Here is a 23,045-nt window from a genome sequence, read left to right as displayed (position 1 = left end):
AAATGGAAGCAGATAAATCTTACAACTAAGTTATGCATTACATTGTCCGCCCTTTCATCGCACACGCAAACACACACCATATATTGTGTATAATATAATCACGCGCTACTTCGTAGTTCAAATAGAGAATTCCATACATCGGCTTTATTTTCAAGATATGTGGACTACTTCAACAAAAGTTTTAGAATTTTAGAAGTTTATAGAATATTCAAGTAAATGAATTCGAATAGAATTATATGTTCAGTAACATCAACACGTTTAAGACTTCAAAATATTAATTAAGGATAATATTAAAAAGAGTTAATTAAATAATTGTGATAAAAGAATTATATAGTCATTCCTTAATTACATCACATCAAATAAAATTCCCATCGATCAACGTAGTTTACTTTGTTCAATATTCCTGGACAGAAAATCTTATGATAAACATTATGATTTTTATTAATCGTAAATTTATATTAACTCTGCAATTTTTTGACCAAATTTCTTAACAAATCAAATAAAATAACAGTTTTTTTTTTAACGAATAAAACTTACTGATTGGCTATTACATAGGTTTTATATTGTTTCTTTTTATAGTTTTTTTTTCAAGTAAAAAGACTTATTGAATTCTTAATGATAAACTTTGTCAAAGATATATTAGTTTTATCCTGATCCATTTAAAGCTATAAATATTTAATTTCTTATAATGTTTTTCATCGTCTTGTTGTGTAATGTTTTTAGATTATTTGTAAAAAAAAAACAAGGGAACCAAAACTTTACGGTTAGAATAAAATGAGTATCAAAGCTGATTTGTTTTAATATTCCTGGGTTATAGGACTAAATTTTTATTAATTAATTACTTTATTTTCACCATTACTGTATGATGTAGAGGATTGAAAATTGTAAAACATACTTTCAAGTATCAAATTTTATTTGTCTACGGAATGAAGGAACTTGTCAAGGGGAAACGAAAGTCAGAAATGTATTATCATTTCAATTAAAATACTACATTTTTTATGTTATAAGAAAATCTTTTTAAAATGTATTGAGGTTATGAGTAGTACAGGTTGTCTGATAAGTAAATACCTATTCTCAATTGCATCCTAAGCGGTATGAACCGTGTATCCCACGAAGTGGTATTTTTTCTGTTTAGCCTCCGGAACCACCGTAAGGTATTAGTTCAGATGATGAACGAGGATGATATATATGAATGAAAATGAAATGTAGTCTTGTACAGTTTCAGGTCGACCATTCCTGAGGTATGTGGTTAATTGAAACCCAACCACCAAAGAACACCGGTATCCCACGATCTAGTATTCAAACCTTTAAAAAAGTAACTGCCTTTACTAGAATTTGAACCTTACGAACCTTGACTATAAAATCAGCTAATTTGCGATGACGAGTTCAACATTAGACTAACCTGGTAGGTGATGCCTTTACTCTGAGATTCAGGAAATTTTTTCAACACTGCTGGTTTAATTTTGTTAATAAGCATGTCACAGTAGTATGCGGTGTTTATTGTTTGCTGATCTTCTAGAAAATCGACAAAAATCCAAAAAAATTCTCAAAATATTGTGATTATTTTTCCTGCTAATCGTCGGGTTCGGAATCTTATCTTGACAGAAGAACTACTCGTATGCTTTCATTCCATGAATAATCTTCTTTATTTCGGTTCATAATGGTGAATCCATATTTCATCACAGGTTAGAAAACTGTGAAAAAAGCGTCACCTTCTCGTGTATCCCACGATCTAGTATTAAAATCCGCATAAAAGTAACTGCCTTTATTAGGATTTGAACCTTAGAACGAAGTGGTATTCGCTTTTGATTTAGTATCACTCGCTCATTTTCCCGTCGATTCTATTGAAATTTTACAAACATTTTAACGAAGGATTTAAAAACGTTCCGTGAAAATTTCAACCTTCTAAGATTTATAGAAACAAAATGGCGGCTTTCAAATAAAACTATCGATTTCAGATAAACCAAATTTTTTATTCATTAAAAAATAGCTGGTAAAATTCATTAAAAAAGATGATGTATTGTTAAAATTGTTCTTCAGATTGAATAAAACAAGTTAATAGTTATAACCTTCTTCACCTTCCTGTGTAAACATTTAATTGTTGAAATGGGATTTACAATTGAACAAAAAGTTAAATGTTGAGCATGAGCCAATATATAAAATTTAGCAGAGTTCGTACGATATTTCAGAGCTGAATTTGAAAGCCACCATTTTGTTTCTATAAGTGAATAGAAGATTGAAATTTTTACAGAACATTTTTAGAACTTTCGTTAAAAGGTCTGTAAAGTTTCAATAGAATCGGTGGTAGAATGGGCAAGTGATACTAAATCAAAAGGATATATCTCTTCGTGGGACACATTGTATATAAATTTAATTAGTATTTGGCCAGTTAATCAGTATTAGTATTAGTTATGGAAACTTAATGAGACTTATTACCGTTGAAAATGGTTCAAAATAATCACCAGCATTGTCAATCAATACACTTCTGTAAATATTTTGGTTCATTATCTACGCCTTTTCTTACGAAATCTGCGTACAAAACATCACGGATTCTTTCTTCAACATCATCGAGGGTTCTTGGACGCGTCTTCTTCTTTGGCTCAACTCCACAAGAAAAGGTCACTAGGTATCAGGGCTTAACTCTGTTGATCCACAACAGCCTATCCATCTTCAAGGAAACTGAATATCCAGCCAGTCGTGAACAACAAGAAAAAGGTGTAGAGGTTCACCGTCCTGCATAAATATGAACTTATCAGCGTTATCCCATTGAGTAATGATAGGCAAGGTGTTCATCAAGTTGATAAGTATACCCAAATAGCGTTCACTATTGATTGTGTTCCGTAAAATATAAGGACCCATCATTCTGGTCGTTGTCACTCCACCCCACATTGTTACTTTTGGACGTAAATGGATTTTTTCAACAGTAGAACCTGGATAAACATTACTCTAGCAGTAACAATTATGCCTATTAAAAGACCCACCGACATGGAAAATTGCCTCATCATACCATAAAATATTATGAAACAGTTAGGAAAAGATAATCCTATCTTTTTTTCATTCCAACACGATTTCTAAAAATTCCATACGGTGGTTACAGTTTCTGGGAAAGAGTTGCTGGTCGTAATGAGGCTTATAGAAATTTAGTTCTTTATCTAAAACCGTATAAATTGTATAGACTCTATACTATAGATTATTATCCCGCTTTCTCTAGATCCCTGATGGATGAACATTTTAGTGCCTCTTTCAAACATAGCCCGTACTTGGTAACATTTTCTTCATACCGTGAAGTTGATCAGAACGTGGCTTTCCCAACACAGAATCAATTTTCATTAATTTACGGTGGCAGGTTCTAATCTGGTTTTTGGATTAAGTGTTGAATTTCTATCATTCTCCGCTCTCTACCAACGCTGGATTTTAACTACCGATTTCCATACTTCATAGCTTGCTGCAATTTTTGTTCTTTCTTCTTGGCTAAGAACTAGAGGAATTTTCAGTTACCTGAAACATAAATGGTAAGAATAAAGCCTGTTTTCTGTATTATAGTTACTTATTGACTTACAAGTCATCCTTAGTGTTGCATATATTTTTAAATTAAGAAAATTTTAATCAATTATCCGATTTTAATTAAGCAAACACTATTATTTTTCGTTTTTATTATTTTTTACATTAAATCAATTTTCAGAAAATTGATTATACACTGAGTACACATGTAATTCTGATATTTTTTTTTTTTTTTTTTTTTTTTAAAGGCGAAAAACGCTTGCGCGTTATCATCGCCCGGAATCTTATTTTTATAAAAAATAAAAGGATTTAAAACTATTCTAAAAGATGAGTAAAACTTACGACTAATATCACAGGTAAAAGCTGATATAAAATCAAGATTAAATAGAATTTTACAAAGTCCAAGATGGGTGTAAAGGGCCCATTCTTGGATAACTGATATGGCTTATATTTAGTATAATTTGAAATTTTTATTGTATAGATTTGCAATCTAATCGTTTGAGCCGGGACAGCTAGATTTCACATGTTCTTTCATAGAAAATAAATAATTCCATATTTTTACTACATTTAATCCAGAATATGTAACTACAAAATTACTTACGGCCAAAAGATTTCTCGCAATTCAACTTAATCTCACCAGTGCTAGTTAGGATTTTTTTAGTTAAAAAATACACCTAAATTAAAATGTTTGTTTTTGGAATCTTTATTTATTGAATTATTAATGTTAAATATTGAATTATAACTAACTAATAAAACATGAAAATGACAATTAATTATTATTGTCCTAATAGATGGGTGTAAATGTTTTCAGGTTCGGTAGTAATGTAGTCTCGGACTTCTCCAACACGAGCTTTTATTTTCGTTGTACGCACTACACAGTATTACTTTAGGTCGCGTGGTGGAAATGGACCTAAAGTCCACTTCTTCAGAAAATTCTAATGAAACGCATGTAGTGCGTTGTACTCAAAAAATGAGTCCGTTCCTAACTGCAAAATTGTGAGGCCGTCGGAATTATTAACTTATAACTGGTTTTCTTGTTTCATTATATTATGTACGAAGTAAAGGAAGTATTGTATCCCGAAAAATTTCGGTTTTCAGATTTCAACGGAAATATCCATTTTGATCATCCCTGAATCCATTTTGAATAGTTTCGGCGTGACGTCTGTGCATATGTATGTATGTACGTATCTCGTATAACTCAAAAAAAATTAGCCATAGTTTTTTTTTTTTTTTTTTTTTTTTTTAAGGGCGAAAAACGCTTGCGCGTTATCATCGCCCGGAATCTTTTATTTTTATAAAAAATAAAAGGATTTAAAACTATTCTAAAAGATGAGTAAAACTTACGACTAATATCACAGGTAAAAGCTGATATAAAATCAAGATTAAATAGAATTTTACAAAGTCCAAGATGGGTGTAAAGGGCCCATTCTTGGATAACTAAAAACTATAAAAAGGTCTAATATAAAACTTAAAACTAGGTTAAAAACTAAAATAACAAAATTAAGTAAAACTTAAAACTAGGTTAAAAATAGAAATTAAAACGGAGAAATAAAGCATAATAGTAACATTAATAAAATCTTACAACTAATATCACAGTCTTTAAAATATATAAAAAAAAAAAATATCTATATAAAATTTAACAAATTCCGATAAGGAGTGTAAAAGGCTCCTAATCGGATAAAAAAAAAAAAAAAAAAAAAAAAAAAAATCAAAAACTCAGAAAAAACTTATTTAAAAACTAAAAGCATTAAAAAATATAAGCAACGATATTAAATTTTTTGCATTAACCCAGCACTACGCAGAAATAGAAACATCCGGGTTAAAATTTCATTATCATTGCACAAGACACCACGGATGTTTCTGGGTAGATTAAATTTACGACGCAACGCCGCATAACATATGCAATCCACGAGTATATGGTGCACAGTCATGGGGCAGTTGCATCGTGCGCATAGGGGTGCTTGTCCTCTTATCATCAGGTAATCGTGTGTGATCCTCGTGTGTCCTATCCGCAATCGACAAAGGACTACTTCCTCACGCCGAGTTTTTCTGTATGAGGTGTCCCATGGTAACACAGAATCTTTAATCCGTCGGAGTTTATTATCAACGGTAGCCGCCCAGTCACCTAAGTAGCAATTCGGTTGGTGAAAGGAGGCTGGTTGCATGCTTCTTTGGCAGCGGAATCTGCATGTTCATTACCTGGAATCCCTACGTGGCTAGGGACCCAGCAAAAACTTAATTCTGTGTTGCGATTATTCAACTCAGCGATTGCGTTATAAATTTCAATGACAATAGGATGTATAGAGTAAAAGTTTTTTAAGGCATGGAGAGCACTACACGAGTCACTGCAAATAAGAATTTTTCTATATTTAGGGTTAATGATGTTTAGGGCCTTATTTATAGCATATAGTTCAGCGGTAAACACACTCGTAATACTGGGGAGACCAAACATATAAGTTCTCTCATTGACAACAAAAGCACACCCAACTGTATCGTTTTGTTTCGATCCATCAGTGTATACAACCGCGTCTGGTTTCGTCTTGGAGAGAACACACTGAAACATCTGCTGAAAGACGATAGATGGTGTTGATTGTTTATTATATGTAGTCAGGTCAAAATTAAAATTTATGAGGTTTATTCTCCATGGAGGATATGAGCAAGGGTACATAGGAAAGAATGACGGTGTGTCAACATTTATATGCTTCAGCAGACGCCAGGTACGGACACCTGCAGGTGCAGTACGGCGTGGATGATCCTCATACTTTCCTAGATTAGGATTTTTAAAGACTGACTCAAGAACCGGGTGATTTGGCTGTCCTCTGAGACGAGCAAAATAAGATAATAAGAGCTGGTCTCGTCTATCCCAAAGTGATGGTTCACCACAGTCTACAAGTAAGCTTGCGACAGGACTTGATCTAAACGCGCCTGTGGCAAGCCGAAGGAAAGCATGATGTACACTATCCAGACTTTTAAGCACGCTTTGACGAGCTGAAGAGTAGGCGACACAACCATAATCTAAACGGGAGCGAACAAAGGAATAGTAAAAACGTATCATACATGATCTATCGGCTCCCCAGTTGGTGTTAGTAAGGACTCGCATCATATCTAGAATTTTGGAACATTTTGTTTTCAATTCTTTTAAATGTTTGGCCCAAGTAAGACGGCTATCAAAAAATAAACCTAAAAACTTGACGTATGTAGAGATAGTAATAGTCTCTCCGTTCAGAAAAATTTGCGGAATAGAAGGGTTTCGTAGCCGAGAAAAAACTACACATTTTGTTTTTTCGGATGAAAATGTGAAACCAGTAATCTTGGACCAAGCTTCAAGGTGATATATAGTGTTCTGCAGTAATCTCTCTGCTGTAGGTGCCGAACGGCTTGCAATGTAGATAGCAAAGTCGTCAGCAAATAGAGAGCATGAGACAGGAGCCTGAACACATTTGGTAATATCATTTATGGCTACAGAAAATAAGGTGGCACTTAATACACTACCTTGGGGCACTCCATTCTCCAAGATGACACTATCTGAGAGCGAATCATCAACACGAACACGAGCCGTTCGGTGATTTAAGAATCCCCGGATAAAAGCAAGCATATTGCCCTTGATTCCCCATTTTTTGAGAGTGTTAAGAATACCACGTCGCCAGGCTGTGTCATACGCCTTTTTTATATCAAAGAAGATAGCGACGAGGTGTTGCCGATTGAGGAAAGCGTTTTGTATGGCTGTTTCTAGTGACACTAAATGGTCAATGGAAGATCGTCCTTGTCGAAAACCACACTGTTCTGGAGATAGAAAGCCATGTTTCTCCAAGTACCATGTAAGTCTGCGGTTTACCATTCTCTCCATTATTTTACACAACACGCTTGTTAATGAAATAGGGCGATAGCTTGAGGGGTTCGTCTGGTCTTTACCAGCTTTTAGTACTGGTATAATAAATGCTTCTGACCAGCTGGGTGGGAAGACTTGTTCGGAGAATAAACCGTTGAAAATATTCAAAAGTTGTTGTAGTGCCGAATTAGGAAGGTGTGAAAGCATGGAAAGGCGAATGTTGTCCGGTCCAGGGGAAGTGTCCCGTGAATTTTTAAGTGCATGTAACAATTCTTTAAATACGAATGGAGTGTTTAATTCACCAACCGAATCACCAATGTTTAACGACAACACCTCCATTTGTATCTTGTACCGTTGAAAATTGTTATTATATGATGAGGTGAGAGACACCGAGCGGAAAGATTTTGCTAGATCATTTGCCACTTCCGAGGATGATGAAAGGAGTTCTCCTTCATCAATAAGACCAAGAATAGATTGTTTCGGTGATCCGAAGATTGCACGAAGAAAATTCGTGCAATCTTCGGATCACCGAAATCTTCCATACAGTAGACGTGGAAGTAGTGCGTGAGATAGTGCTCACGTATTTCGTCCATGAATTCCTCTTAGCGTCCAAGAATACTCGACGGCACACCGCTCTAGCCCTGCGGTATAAATTTAGATGTTCTGTTGTGGGCCTACGTTTAAATTTACGTAGTGCCTGCCGTCGATTCCTAATAGCATTTTTGCATTCATCGTTCCACCATGGAACGAAAGGACGTCTAGGATTACCCGATGTTTGTGGGATATATCTGTTGGCATTCTTAAGTATCATGGACGTAAAAGAAGAATATTGGTCGAGGATGTTCGCTCCATCGTCATACTGAGATTGGAATGCTTTACAGTATCCGTTCCAATCTGCCTTTTCAACAATCCATCTCCGTGGCATTCTTTTAATCTCGCAGTCTACACCGAAACTAATAATAATTGGTCTATGATCACTGCCGTGATAGTCATAACAAATCGACCAATTAAAATGAGGGAGTACATTCGGTGAGCATATGGAAAGATCAAGGTTAGATACAGCACCAGTTGATAAGGACATAAATGTGTGTGATCCATTATTCAGTAGGCAAAGGTCAAAATCTTGTCTCAATCTGTTTATCATATTTCCTCGAGTGGAGCAGAAGGTTGAGCCCCAGGAAATATGATGGGCATTGAAGTCTCCTACTATTAACGATGGAGATGGTATTTGTGTAAGGAGATTTGAGACATCTAAAGCACTGAACACAGTGTTCGGTGAGAGATACAGATTGCAGATATGCAATTTGAAGGGAATAGTGACCTTTACTGCAATAGCAGGAATGACAGTGGTTAGTTGAATTCTTGTAGCTGACACCCCATTCTTCATGAAAATCGCTACTCCACCACTCTCCCTACTGTCTACTAGGCAGTCGTATCTCTCGCAGAAGTATCCTCTAAGTGTAATTTGGTCATGTTGTAGAAGGTGAGTTTCCTGGAAACACATGATTAGTGGATCATGTGTGTGCGCCAGTACTCTAATATCTTCAATGCGGGACCGAATACCTCTAACATTCCACTGAATAATGTTCATAAGTGTAAAAAACAAATAAAAAAATAAATTTCGGAAACTACATAAAAATTAGTTGTACGTGATTCGGTTTTTCTTTTTTGAATTTTTTATTTTAAAGAACTCCGATGCCCTAGGGTCGGGTGGTTCTTCAACCATATCCTCCAGTATATGAGGTGATGGTGGAGGAGATTTATTTGAATGGGATGCTGTAGTTGACATCCCAGAAGAGATAGTTACGTGGGTTCCCTTTATGGGGAGCTTATTAGGTGGCTTACTGCCAGCTGTGATAGTCGCTATTCGTGGCGGTACGATTTTGGGAATAGGAACTTTCGTATGTATCATACTGTTTGATTCACTAGCTGCGACGGAGGACTTTTTATTCATTTTTGTCAGCTCTGAGATAGTGGCTGTAAGTGAAGCTACTTGATCAGATAGCACCTGAACAAGTTTTTTAAGCTCATTGCAGGATCCGCACTGCTGATTATTAGCATTTGTAGAAATTTGTTTAGTTGTAGCGGTGGCAAAAGATACGTCTGGTTTAACCAGGTTCCGTGAGTTGTTTATCTTTTTATATTCTCTACGTGCAGCCGGAAAAGATAGGTTTTGCTCCGTACAGATTTTGAGAATTGCCTTTTCTTCTTTAAAAGTTGGGCAATCTCGGGAGCGAGCTGTATGTGGACCACTGCAGTAGTTTGCACATTTTTCAATTTCTTTGCAGTTAGTGTCGTTGTGACCTTCTTTACCACATCGAGCACAGATCTCAGTTTTCGTGCAAGATGTTGTAGTATGACCAAAACCTTGGCATCTGAAACATCGCCGTGGGTTGGGTATGAATGGTCGTACCCGAACCGAGAGGTAACCCACTTTAATCTTTTCTGGTGGAACAGGGAGATTGAATGTTAATATAAGAGACGGTGTCGGTTCTTCTGTTCCGTTCTGCCGTCTCATTATATGTTTCACCTCAACAACATCTTGGTGGCAAAGCTCATCGACTATTTCCGAGATATCTATATCCAGAAGGTCTCTACAAAAAATTACACCCCTGCTCGTATTTAAAGTTTTGTGGCTTTCAGCACTTATATTTATACCACCCATATTACGGAGACGTAAGATTGATCGACTCTGTTCGTCGTTGAATGTTTCAACCAGAATCGATCCGTCGCGTAATTTCCTGATGTTCTTTGGGGAGCCACTTGCACCTGTTAGAGTTTTATTTATAAGGAAAGGTGAAACCTTTTGGAGGGAGCCACCTTCCTGACTATTTCGGAGAACAATGAATCGAATATTTTTAGTGTTCAAGTCTAAAGATTTGTAGTTCTCTTCCATAGGACTTTTATCCTCGTCAGACAAAGCTGACCGAGGTCTCTTCGCAAGACATAATTTGGTGGTTTTTTCAGATGGACCACCAACCATCATTGTGTTTATTGTTGGAACTGAAATTTTGGTCCCACGAGTACCGGCAAAAAATGGACCACTCCAGCAGAGCGCACGCGTACTGGAGCTAGAGCTAAGTACAACTGGGTTCGCCCTGGTGCCCAGAGGACATCGTTCAAGACTCACTACGTAGAGCCATTCACCCATCGGCACGATTTGTTCCCACCTTGGGTTACGGTTGCGTTTCGTAAGATGTCGCAACACCACCGAGTGTTAATGTAAGAAATATCAGTGTAGGATGTTGTTGTGTAATTGTGTAAGTGTGTATGTTGTAATTTATGTAGTGTTCTTGGTGTAGTATATGTGTATAATGTAAAGTTTTTTTTTTTCTTGGGGCGAAAAACGGAAGTACGTTATCATCGCCCGGAAAATAAATAAATAGATAATTAAATAAAAATAATTATAAAAATAAAAATAATTTAAGGTTTTTAGATAAAATTAATACTTAAAACTACTATCACAGAAACAAAATTCGGAATGGGTGTAAAAGGCCCATTCTCGGATAACAAAAACACTAATATGTAAAATAAAACTATGTTAAAAACTATCACATTAAAAATAAATAAAACTTAAAACTAAAAAAGGAGATAAAACTTAAAACTAATATCACAAAAATCTTACAACTAATATCACAGATGAGTTTAAAAAAAAAAAAAAAAAAAAAAAATTAATATATATATATATATATATACAGGAAGGAAAAAAAAAACAAAAAAAAACAAAAAAAAAATCCGATAGGGAGTGTAAAAGGCTCCCTACTCGGATAACAAAAACAATACATAGGACAATACATACTTATTAAATTTTTTGCATTAACCCTATACTACGTAAAAATATAAACATCCGGTTTAAAACCTTTGATGACAGATTAGATGTTTCTGAAATCTCTAGAAATACACAAAAATATTAAGAACCGATTTCCTGACAATTTACTTAAAAAATAATAATAAATAACTATTACATAAATTAGTTGATTTTTACATTAAAATTATTTTTAAAAAATCATATGTTTATTATATTATTAATGAAGTCAGTCGGGTAAGATTTTTGTAATGTTTTTATTTTTTGGTTCTTGTATGGAACCCTAAAACATTGTGTACTATCTGTCAAATATATTTAACAAGTATTTTTTTTAAAGGAAATTGTAAATTAATTGTTTTTGATCTAGTGTCTTACTGTTTTTTATGTAACAAACTTTTTTTGGAAAACAGTACCTTTTGTTTTTGAGCCGAAGTAATGATGCATTTATGAGAATCGTAAACTACACTTTATAATTTCATTGTAATTTTTTCAATAACTGTTTGTACAACTAGTGTTCGATAACACAATTTCAGTCACCATACATTCGTATTAATATGTAACTACAACCTTGATATTCTACAAAGAAATAAATAATTATAAATAGCGCAAAACACGTGATGTTATTTGTATTTTAGATGGATAATGTTCATCTAACCATATCTATAGGATATCCTAACTGTGTGTCCTCCTAACAAAACAAAACAAAACAAAACAAAACCAACAGCAATGTTCTGTTTGTATTTTAATAGGAGTACGACTTGAATGCTAGAACTCTTGAATTTCAAATCAGATAATTTGGGTACCACTAGACCAACCCGGTGGATATTATAAAATGTTAAAAGAAAGATAATTGCTAAAATTTATTTAAAATATTAAACAATAAAAATTAAAAATTTATTTCCATGGATACTATATATTTATATTTAACAAGTTACAAATAAAATGATTTTCATAACTTCAGATGAGATTCTCTTTCATGCTTATTTGTATAAATATTAATTGCAAATATTTTTTCCCGAATAATGAATGTTTTTATTAACGTATTTATATTATACTCCGCAAAATTAAATGGAAGAATATTACACAATTATTAAAAACCCTAATTTTTAACAGTGTAAATATAAATAATTATACCACTAAGTTTTAAAATATTACAAAAGATAATTACAAACAATGTGTTTTAATGATATAACATTTAATAATTATTATTTTTATATCATTAAAACAATCTAAAAAATAATACATTTGAAAAAACTAGGTTTTTTAAGTATTCTTGTTAAAATTGATTAATACCATAGTTTAAATAAATATCAAATAATTTAACTTTTATCATTTCTTTATATATAACATGAACTTTACAGCGATTTTCATACCCAACAAGAGGTAATGCTCATACTAGAAGCAAACATAAAACTAATAGACCAATACCAATCTGTTTCTTAAAATTACAACACCATAAAAATTTGATTCCACCATCAGATCATGAACTATATTGACAAATATTGCTTTGACCGGGAGGATTGCTGCAACTGTTCTTCTAGGGTAATCACAAGATTAATCTTAGTTAACCCTCGCTAATAAATACAGTATGTATTTTCAGAGAAAGCAGCAGTAGTAGATTACTACAATAATTCAGAAACCATTTAAGGAAAAACAAATCACAAAATTCAAAGGAAACCTTTTACATAAAAAATATATGAATTCTTTTTTAACTGCATGTTAATTATAAATCATAGTTTTAATTGATATCTTGATAGACAATTAAAATTTCAATAACTATATTCTAGAATGTTTTGTTCTCACTTTTACCTGTTCTGCCATCAGCAGTCGATTGAAGTATTGCTTATGTCGATGAAAGAGGATGATATTAAGTGCGCTTAATTGAATCCCAACCACCAAAACCCGCTCAAATTTATTAAAAAGAAACTCCTCTTATCTGTAACTGTCGACTTGTAAATCAGCTGATTTGGGAAGACACTTTCACCACTATACCAACCAGGTGGATATTCTAGAATATTAAAAAATGATAATTGGTTAATTTTATTTAAAATTACAAACAATACAAATTTATATTAGAAATAAAAATTTATTTCTATGGAAACTATATATTTATATTCCTTTAGTTTCATTTAATATGTGTTAAATAAGATTACATGTTGATCTTTTGTAATGCTAACTTTTATAAATCTTATTAAATAGTAATTCACTTTCCAAAACCCAGGTAATTTAGACATAATTTTTGAAATATCTTAAATCTATAAAAATAGTAATTATTACACTCAATTATTTTCGTCAAAACCTCTAAGCTTTGATGATAGATTAGATGTTTCTGAAATCTCTAGAAATACACAAAAATATTAACAACCGATTTCCTGACAATTTATTTAAAAAATAATAATAAATAACTATTACATAAATTAGTTGATTTTTACATTAAAATTATTTAAAAAAAAAAAATATTTATTTTATTATTAATGAAGTCAGTCGGGTAAGATTTTTGAAATGTTTTTATTTTTTTCTTCTTGTATGGAACCCTAAAACATTGTGTACTATCTGTCAAATATATTGAACAAGTATTTTTTTTTAAAGGAAATTGTAAATTAATTGTTTTTGATCTAGTGTCTTACTGTTTTTTATGTAACAAACTTTTTTTGGAAAACAGTGATATTTATATTACAGTACCTTTTGTTTTTGAGCCGAAGTAATGATGCATTTATGAGAATCGTAAACTACAGTTTATAATTTCATTGTAATTTTTTCAATAACTGTTTGTACAACTAGTGTTCGATAACACAATTTCAGTCACCATACATTCGTATTAATATGTAACGACAACCTTGATATTCTACAAAGAAATAAATAATTATAAATAGCGCAAAACACGTGATGTTATTTGTATTTTAGATGGATAATGTTCATCTAACCATATCTATAGGATATCCTAACTGTGTGTCCTCCTAACAAAACAAAACAAAACAAAACAAAACCAACAGCAATGTTCTGTTTGTATTTTAATAGGAGTACGACTTGAATGCTAGAACTCTTGAATTTCAAATCAGATAATTTGGGTACCACTAGACCAACCCGGTGGATATTATAAAATGTTAAAAGAAAGATAATTGCTAAAATTTATTTAAAATATTAAACAATAAAAATTAAAAATTTATTTCCATGGATACTATATATTTATATTTAACAAGTTACAAATAAAATGATTTTCATAACTACAGATGAGATTCTCTGTAATGCTTATTTGTATATATATTTCTTCCCGAATAATGAATGTTTTTATTAACGTATTTATATTATACTCCGCAAAATTAAATGGAAGAATATTACACAATTATTAAAAACCCTAATTTTTAACAGTGTAAATATAAATAATTATACCACTAAGTTTTAAAATATTACAAAAGATAATTATTACTAACAATATGTGTTTTAATGATATAACATTTAATAATTATTATTTTTATATCATTAAAACAATCTAAAAAATAAGACATTTGAAAAAAATAGGTTTTTTAAGTATTCTTGTTAAAATTGATTAATACCATAGTTTAAATAAATATCAAATAATTTAACTTTTATCATTTCTTTATATATAACATGAACTTTACAGCGATTTTCATACCCAACAAGAGGTAATGCTCATACTAGAAGCAAACATAAAACTAATAGACCAATACCAATCTGTTTCTTAAAATTACAACACCATAAAAATTTGATTCCACCATCAGATCATGAACTATATTGACAAATATTGCTTTGACCGGGAGGATTGCTGCAACTGTTCTTCTAGGGTAATCACAAGATTAATCTTAGTTAACCCTCGCTAATAAATACAGTATGTATTTTCAGAGAAAGCAGCAGTAGTAGATTACTACAATAATTCAGAAACCATTTAAGGAAAAACAAATCACAAAATTCAAAGGAAACCTTTTACATAAAAAATATATGAATTCTTTTTTAACTGCATGTTAATTATAAATCATAGTTTTAATTGATATCTTGATAGACAATTAAAATTTCAATAACTATATTCTAGAATGTTTTGTTCTCACTTTTACCTGTTCTGCCATCAGCAGTCGATTGAAGTATTGCTTATGTCGATGAAAGAGGATGATATTAAGTGCGCTTAATTGAATCCCAACCACCAAAACCCGCTCAAATTTATTAAAAAGAAACTCCTCTTATTTGTAACTGTCGACTTGTAAATCAGCTGATTTGGGAAGACACTTTCACCACTATACCAACCAGGTGGATATTCTAGAATATTAAAAAATGATAATTGGTTAAATTTATTTAAAACAATACAAATTTATATTAGAAATAAAAATTTTTCTATGGAAACTATATATTTATATTCCTTTAGTTTCATTTAATATGTGTTAAATAAGATTACATGTTGATCTTTTGTAATGCTAACTTTTATAAATCTTATTAAATAGTAATTCACTTTCCAAAACCCAGGTAATTTAGACATAATTTTTGAAATATCTTAAATCTATAAAAATAGTAATTATTACACTCAATTATTTTCGTCAAAACCTCTAAGCTTTGATGATAGATTAGACGTTTCTGAAATCTCTAGAAATACACAAAAATATTAACAACCGATTTCCTGACAATTTATTTAAAAAATAATAATAAATAACTATTACATAAATTAGTTGATTTTTACATTAAAATTATTTAAAAAAAAAAAATATTTATTTTATTATTAATGAAGTCAGTCGGGTAAGATTTTTGAAATGTTTTTATTTTATTCTTCTTGTATGGAACCCTAAAACATTGTGTACTATCTGTCAAATATATTGAACAAGTATTTTTTTTTAAAGGAAATTGTAAATTAATTGTTTTTGATCTAGTGTCTTACTGTTTTTTATGTAACAAACTTTTTTTGGAAAACAGTGATATTTATATTACAGTACCTTTTGTTTTTGAGCCGAAGTAATGATGCATTTATGAGAATCGTAAACTACAGTTTATAATTTCATTGTAATTTTTTCAATAACTGTTTGTACAACTAGTGTTCGATAACACAATTTCAGTCACCATACATTCGTATTAATATGTAACGACAACCTTGATATTCTACAAAGAAATAAATAATTATAAATAGCGCAAAACACGTGATGTTATTTGTATTTTAGATGGATAATGTTCATCTAACCATATCTATAGGATATCCTAACTGTGTGTCCTCCTAACAAAACAAAACAAAACAAAACAAAACCAACAGCAATGTTCTGTTTGTATTTTAATAGGAGTACGACTTGAATGCTAGAACTCTTGAATTTCAAATCAGATAATTTGGGTACCACTAGACCAACCCGGTGGATATTATAAAATGTTAAAAGAAAGATAATTGCTAAAATTTATTTAAAATATTAAACAATAAAAATTAAAAATTTATTTCCATGGATACTATATATTTATATTTAACAAGTTACAAATAAAATGATTTTCATAACTACAGATGAGATTCTCTGTAATGCTTATTTGTATATATATTTCTTCCCGAATAATGAATGTTTTTATTAACGTATTTATATTATACTCCGCAAAATTAAATGGAAGAATATTACACAATTATTAAAAACCCTAATTTTTAACAGTGTAAATATAAATAATTATACCACTAAGTTTTAAAATATTACAAAAGATAATTATTACTAACAATATGTGTTTTAATGATATAACATTTAATAATTATTATTTTTATATCATTAAAACAATCTAAAAAATAAGACATTTGAAAAAAATAGGTTTTTTAAGTATTCTTGTTAAAATTGATTAATACCATAGTTTAAATAAATATCAAATAATTTAACTTTTATCATTTCTTTATATATAACATGAACTTTACAGCGATTTTCATACCCAACAAGAGGTAATGCTCATACTAGAAGCAAACATAAAACTAATAGACCAATACCAATCTGTTTCTTAAAATTACAACACCATAAAAATTTGATTCCACCATCAGATCATGAACTATATTGACAAATATTGCTTTGACCGGGAGGATTGCTGCAACTGTTCTTCTAGGGTAATCACAAGATTAATCTTAGTTAACCCTCGCTAATAAATACAGTATGTATTTTCAGAGAAAGCAGCAGTAGTAGATTACTACAATAATTCAGAAACCATTTAAGGAAAAACAAATCACAAAATTCAAAGGAAACCTTTTACATAAAAAATATATGAATTCTTTTTTAACTGCATGTTAATTATAAATCATAGTTTTAATTGATATCTTGATAGACAATTAAAATTTCAATAACTATATTCTAGAATGTTTTGTTCTCACTTTTACCTGTTCTGCCATCAGCAGTCGATTGAAGTATTGCTTATGTCGATGAAAGAGGATGATATTAAGTGCGCTTAATTGAATCCCAACCACCAAAACCCGCTCAAATTTATTAAAAAGAAACTCCTCTTATTTGTAACTGTCGACTTGTAAATCAGCTGATTTGGGAAGACACTTTCACCACTATACCAACCAGGTGGATATTCTAGAATATTAAAAAATGATAATTGGTTAAATTTATTTAAAACAATACAAATTTATATTAGAAATAAAAATTTTTCTATGGAAACTATATATTTATATTCCTTTAGTTTCATTTAATATGTGTTAAATAAGATTACATGTTGATCTTTTGTAATGCTAACTTTTATAAATCTTATTAAATAGTAATTCACTTTCCAAAACCCAGGTAATTTAGACATAATTTTTGAAATATCTTAAATCTATAAAAATAGTAATTATTACACTCAATTATTTTCGTCAAAACCTCTAAGCTTTGATGATAGATTAGACGTTTCTGAAATCTCTAGAAATACACAAAAATATTAACAACCGATTTCCTGACAATTTATTTAAAAAATAATAATAAATAACTATTACATAAATTAGTTGATTTTTACATTAAAATTATTTAAAAAAAAAAAATATTTATTTTATTATTAATGAAGTCAGTCGGGTAAGATTTTTGAAATGTTTTTATTTTATTCTTCTTGTATGGAACCCTAAAACATTGTGTACTATCTGTCAAATATATTGAACAAGTATTTTTTTTTAAAGGAAATTGTAAATTAATTGTTTTTGATCTAGTGTCTTACTGTTTTTTATGTAACAAACTTTTTTTGGAAAACAGTGATATTTATATTACAGTACCTTTTGTTTTTGAGCCGAAGTAATGATGCATTTATGAGAATCGTAAACTACAGTTTATAATTTCATTGTAATTTTTTCAATAACTGTTTGTACAACTAGTGTTCGATAACACAATTTCAGTCACCATACATTCGTATTAATATGTAACGACAACCTTGATATTCTACAAAGAAATAAATAATTATAAATAGCGCAAAACACGTGATGTTATTTGTATTTTAGATGGATAATGTTCATCTAACCATATCTATAGGATATCCTAACTGTGTGTCCTCCTAACAAAACAAAACAAAACAAAACAAAACCAACAGCAATGTTCTGTTTGTATTTTAATAGGAGTACGACTTGAATGCTAGAACTCTTGAATTTCAAATCAGATAATTTGGGTACCACTAGACCAACCCGGTGGATATTATAAAATGTTAAAAGAAAGATAATTGCTAAAATTTATTTAAAATATTAAACAATAAAAATTAAAAATTTATTTCCATGGATACTATATATTTATATTTAACAAGTTACAAATAAAATGATTTTCATAACTACAGATGAGATTCTCTGTAATGCTTATTTGTATATATATTTCTTCCCGAATAATGAATGTTTTTATTAACGTATTTATATTATACTCCGCAAAATTAAATGGAAGAATATTACACAATTATTAAAAACCCTAATTTTTAACAGTGTAAATATAAATAATTATACCACTAAGTTTTAAAATATTACAAAAGATAATTATTACTAACAATATGTGTTTTAATGATATAACATTTAATAATTATTATTTTTATATCATTAAAACAATCTAAAAAATAAGACATTTGAAAAAAATAGGTTTTTTAAGTATTCTTGTTAAAATTGATTAATACCATAGTTTAAATAAATATTAAATAATTTAACTTTTATCATTTCTTTATATATAACATGAACTTTACAGCGATTTTCATATCCAACAAGAGGTAATGCTCATACTAGAAGCAAACATAAAACTAATAGACCAATACCAATCTGTTTGTTAATATTACAACACCATAAAAAGTTGATTCCACCATCAGATCATGAACTATATTGACAAATATTGCTTTGACCAGGAGGATTGCTGCAACTGTTCTTCTAGGGTAATCACAAGATTAATCTTAGTTAACCCTCGCTAATAAATACAGTATGTATTTTCAGAGAAAGCAGCAGTAGTAGATTACTACAATAATTCAGAAACCATTTAAGGAAAAACAAATCACAAAATTCAAAGGAAACCTTTTACATAAAAAATATATGAATTCTTTTTTAACTGCATGTTAATTATAAATCATAGTTTTAATTGATATCTTGATAGACAATTAAAATTTCAAAAACTATATTCTAGAATGTTTTGTTCTCACTTTTACCTGTTCTGCCATCAGCAGTCGATTGAAGTATTGCTTATGTCGATGAAAGAGGATGATATTAAGTGCGCTTAATTGAATCCCAACCACCAAAACCGGCTCAAATTTATTAAAAAGAAACTCCTCTTATCTGTAACTGTCGACTTGTAAATCAGCTGATTTGGGAAGACACTTTTACCACTATACCAACCAGGTGGATATTCTAGAATATTAAAAAATGATAATTGGTTAAATTTATTTAAAATTACAAACAATACAAATTTATATTAGAAATAAAAATTTATTTCTATGGAAACTATATATTTATATTCCTTTAGTTTTATTTAATATGTGTTAAATAAGATTAGATGTTATCTTTTTTAATGCTAATTTTTATAAATCTTATTAAATAGTAATTCACTTTCCAAAATCCAGGTAATTTAGACATAATTTTTTAAATATCTTTAAAACAATAAAAAATAGTAATTATTACTATCTCTTTTCGGCAAACCTTCTAAAATCTCTTGAAATAAACAAAAATATTAACAACTGATTTCCTGAGATTAATTAAAGTAGTTTATACATATAATTTTTTCAATAATTATAATATAATAAAAAAAAAATATTACATAAATTATTTGATTTTTACATTAAAATTATTTATAAAAATAAATATGTTAATTACATTATTAATGAAATCAGTTGGGTAAGATTTTTGTAATGTTATTTTTTGCTTCTCTTATGGAACCCTGAAACATTGTGTACAATCTGTCAAATATATTTAACAAGTATTTTTTTTAAAGTGAGTTCTAAATTATAAGAGTTTTTGACCTAGTGTCTTACTGTTTTATATGTAACAATCTTTTTTTGAAAAACAGTTATATTTTTATTACAGTACCTTTTGTGTTTTTGAGCCGAAGTAATGACACAATTATGAGAATTGTACACTACAGTTTATGATATCATTGTAATCTTTCAATAACTGTTGGTACTTTTAACACATGTAAGCACATGCTCACAAATATAAAATGAACGCAATTTCAGTCACCATACTTTCAAGAGTATTAATATTAAACGACAACCTTGATATTCTACAAAGAGATAAATAATTATAAATTGCCCAAAACACTAAAACATGTGATGTTATTTGTATGTTAGTGGATAATCTTCATCTAATCATATCTATAGGATATCCTAACTGTGTGTCATCCTAACAAAACAAAACCAACAGCAATATTTAGTTTGTATTTTAATAGAAGGAGTACGGCTTGAATGCTGGAACACTTGAATTTAAAATCAGAGAATTTGGGTACCACTAAAACAACCTGGTGGATATTACTTTAAAAGAATGATGATTGCTAAAATTTATTTAAATGTTAAACAAAACAAATTAATAATTTATATCCATGGATACTATACTAATTTAAAATTTATTTCCATGGATACTATATATTTATATTTAACTAGTTACAAATAACATGATTTTCATAACGTCAGATGAGATTCTCTGTCATGCTTATTTGTATAAATATTAATTGCAAATATTTTTTCCCGAATAATAAATGTTTTTTAAACGTATTCATATAACACTCTGCAAAATTAAAAGGAAAAATACCCACAATTATTAAAAACCTTAATTTTTAACAGTGTAAATATAAATAATTATACCACTAACAATTAAAATATTACAAAAGATAATTATTACAAACAATAATTGTTTTAATGATATAACATTTAATAATTATTATTTTTATATCATTAAAACAATACAAAAAAATTATACATTTGAAAAAACTAGGTTTTTTTATTATTCTTGTTAAAATTGATTAATACAATAGTTTAAATAAATATCAAATAATTTAACTTTTATCATTTCTTTATATATAGCATGAATTTTACAGCGATTTTCATACCCAAAAAGAGGTAATGCTATCATACTAGAAGCAAACATAAAACTAATAGACCAGTACCAATCTGTTTCTTTATATTACAACACAATAAAAATTTGATTCCACTATCAGATCATGAACTCTATTGACAAACATTGCTTTGACCGGGAGGATTGCTACAACTGTGCTTCTAGGGTAATCACAAGATTAATCATAGTTGACCCTCGAGTGGTCTTATTTGCTAATAAATTTTCAGAGTAAGCTGCATAATAAGGCAGAAACCATTTACTAAACTGATTAGGAAAAACAAATCATAAAATTCAAAGGAACCCTTTTCCATAAAAAATATATGAATTCTTTATTAACTGCATGGAAATTATAAATCATAGTTTTAATTGATATCTTGAAAAACTTGAACAGTGTATTTTATAGACACTAAACATTTCAATAACTATATTCTGGAATGTTTTTTTCTCACTTTTACCTGTTCTGCCTTCAGCAATCCATTGAAGTATTGCTTATGTCGATGAAAGAGGATGATATTAACTGCGCTTAATTGAAACCCAACCTTAAAACTTCTCTTATTAGTGGATGAACCCTGTAACTGTCGACTTGTAAATCAGCTGATTTGGAAAGACACTTTCACCACTATACCAACCAGGTGGATATTCTAGAATGTTAAAAAATGATAATTGTTCAAATTTATTTAAAATTACAAACAACAATACAAATTTATATTAGAAATAAAAATTTATTTCTATGGAAACTATATATTTATATTCCTTTAGTTTTATTTAATATGTGTTAAATAAGATTAGATGTTATCTTTTTTAATGCTAATTTTTATAAATCTTATTAAATAGTAATTCACTTTCCAAAATCCAGGTAATTTAGACATAATTTTTTAAATATCTTTAAAACAATAAAAAATAGTAATTATTACACTCTATTTTCGGCAAACCCTCTAAAATTTGATGACAGATTAGATGTTTCTAAAATCTCTTGAAATAAAAAAAAATATTAACAACTGATTTCCTGACAGATTAATTAAAGTAGTTTATACATATAATTTTTTAAATAATTATAATATAATAAAAAAAAATATTACATAAATTATTTGATTTTTACATTAAAATTATTTATAAAAATAAATATGTTAATTACATTATTAATGAAATCAGTTAAGTAAGATTTTTGTAATGTTATTTTTTGCTTCTCTTATGGAACCATGAAACATTGTGTACAATCTGTCAAATATATTTAACAAGTATTTTTTTTAAAGTGAGTTGTAAATTATAAGAGTTTTTGACCTAGTGTCTTACTGTTTTATATGTAACAATCTTTTTTTGAAAAACAGTTATATTTTTATTACAGTACCTTTTGTGTTTTTGAGCCGAAGTAATGACACAATTATGAGAATTGTACACTACAGTTTATAATATCATTGTAATCTTTCAATAACTGTTGGTAC

General features: G+C 29.6%; 1 long non-coding RNA gene across 1 annotated transcript; it reads right to left on the bottom strand.

Annotated features, from left to right (window-relative positions):
- Positions 1-665: 665 nt before the first annotated feature.
- On the bottom strand, positions 666-19,853 carry LOC142318358 (uncharacterized). The gene is made up of 5 exons (XR_012754882.1): positions 19,710-19,853; positions 17,458-17,656; positions 15,206-15,404; positions 12,945-13,143; positions 666-3,498 (listed from the first exon to the last, which is right to left on the bottom strand). It is a non-coding gene; the product is annotated as an uncharacterized LOC142318358 (long non-coding RNA).
- Positions 19,854-23,045: the final 3,192 nt, after the last annotated feature.

Source organism: Lycorma delicatula, chromosome 1 (genome assembly GCF_047948215.1).
Source record: "Lycorma delicatula isolate Av1 chromosome 1, ASM4794821v1, whole genome shotgun sequence".
Lineage (NCBI taxonomy): Eukaryota > Metazoa > Arthropoda > Insecta > Hemiptera > Fulgoridae > Lycorma > Lycorma delicatula.
This window is presented reverse-complemented; position numbering and strand designations above follow the sequence as displayed.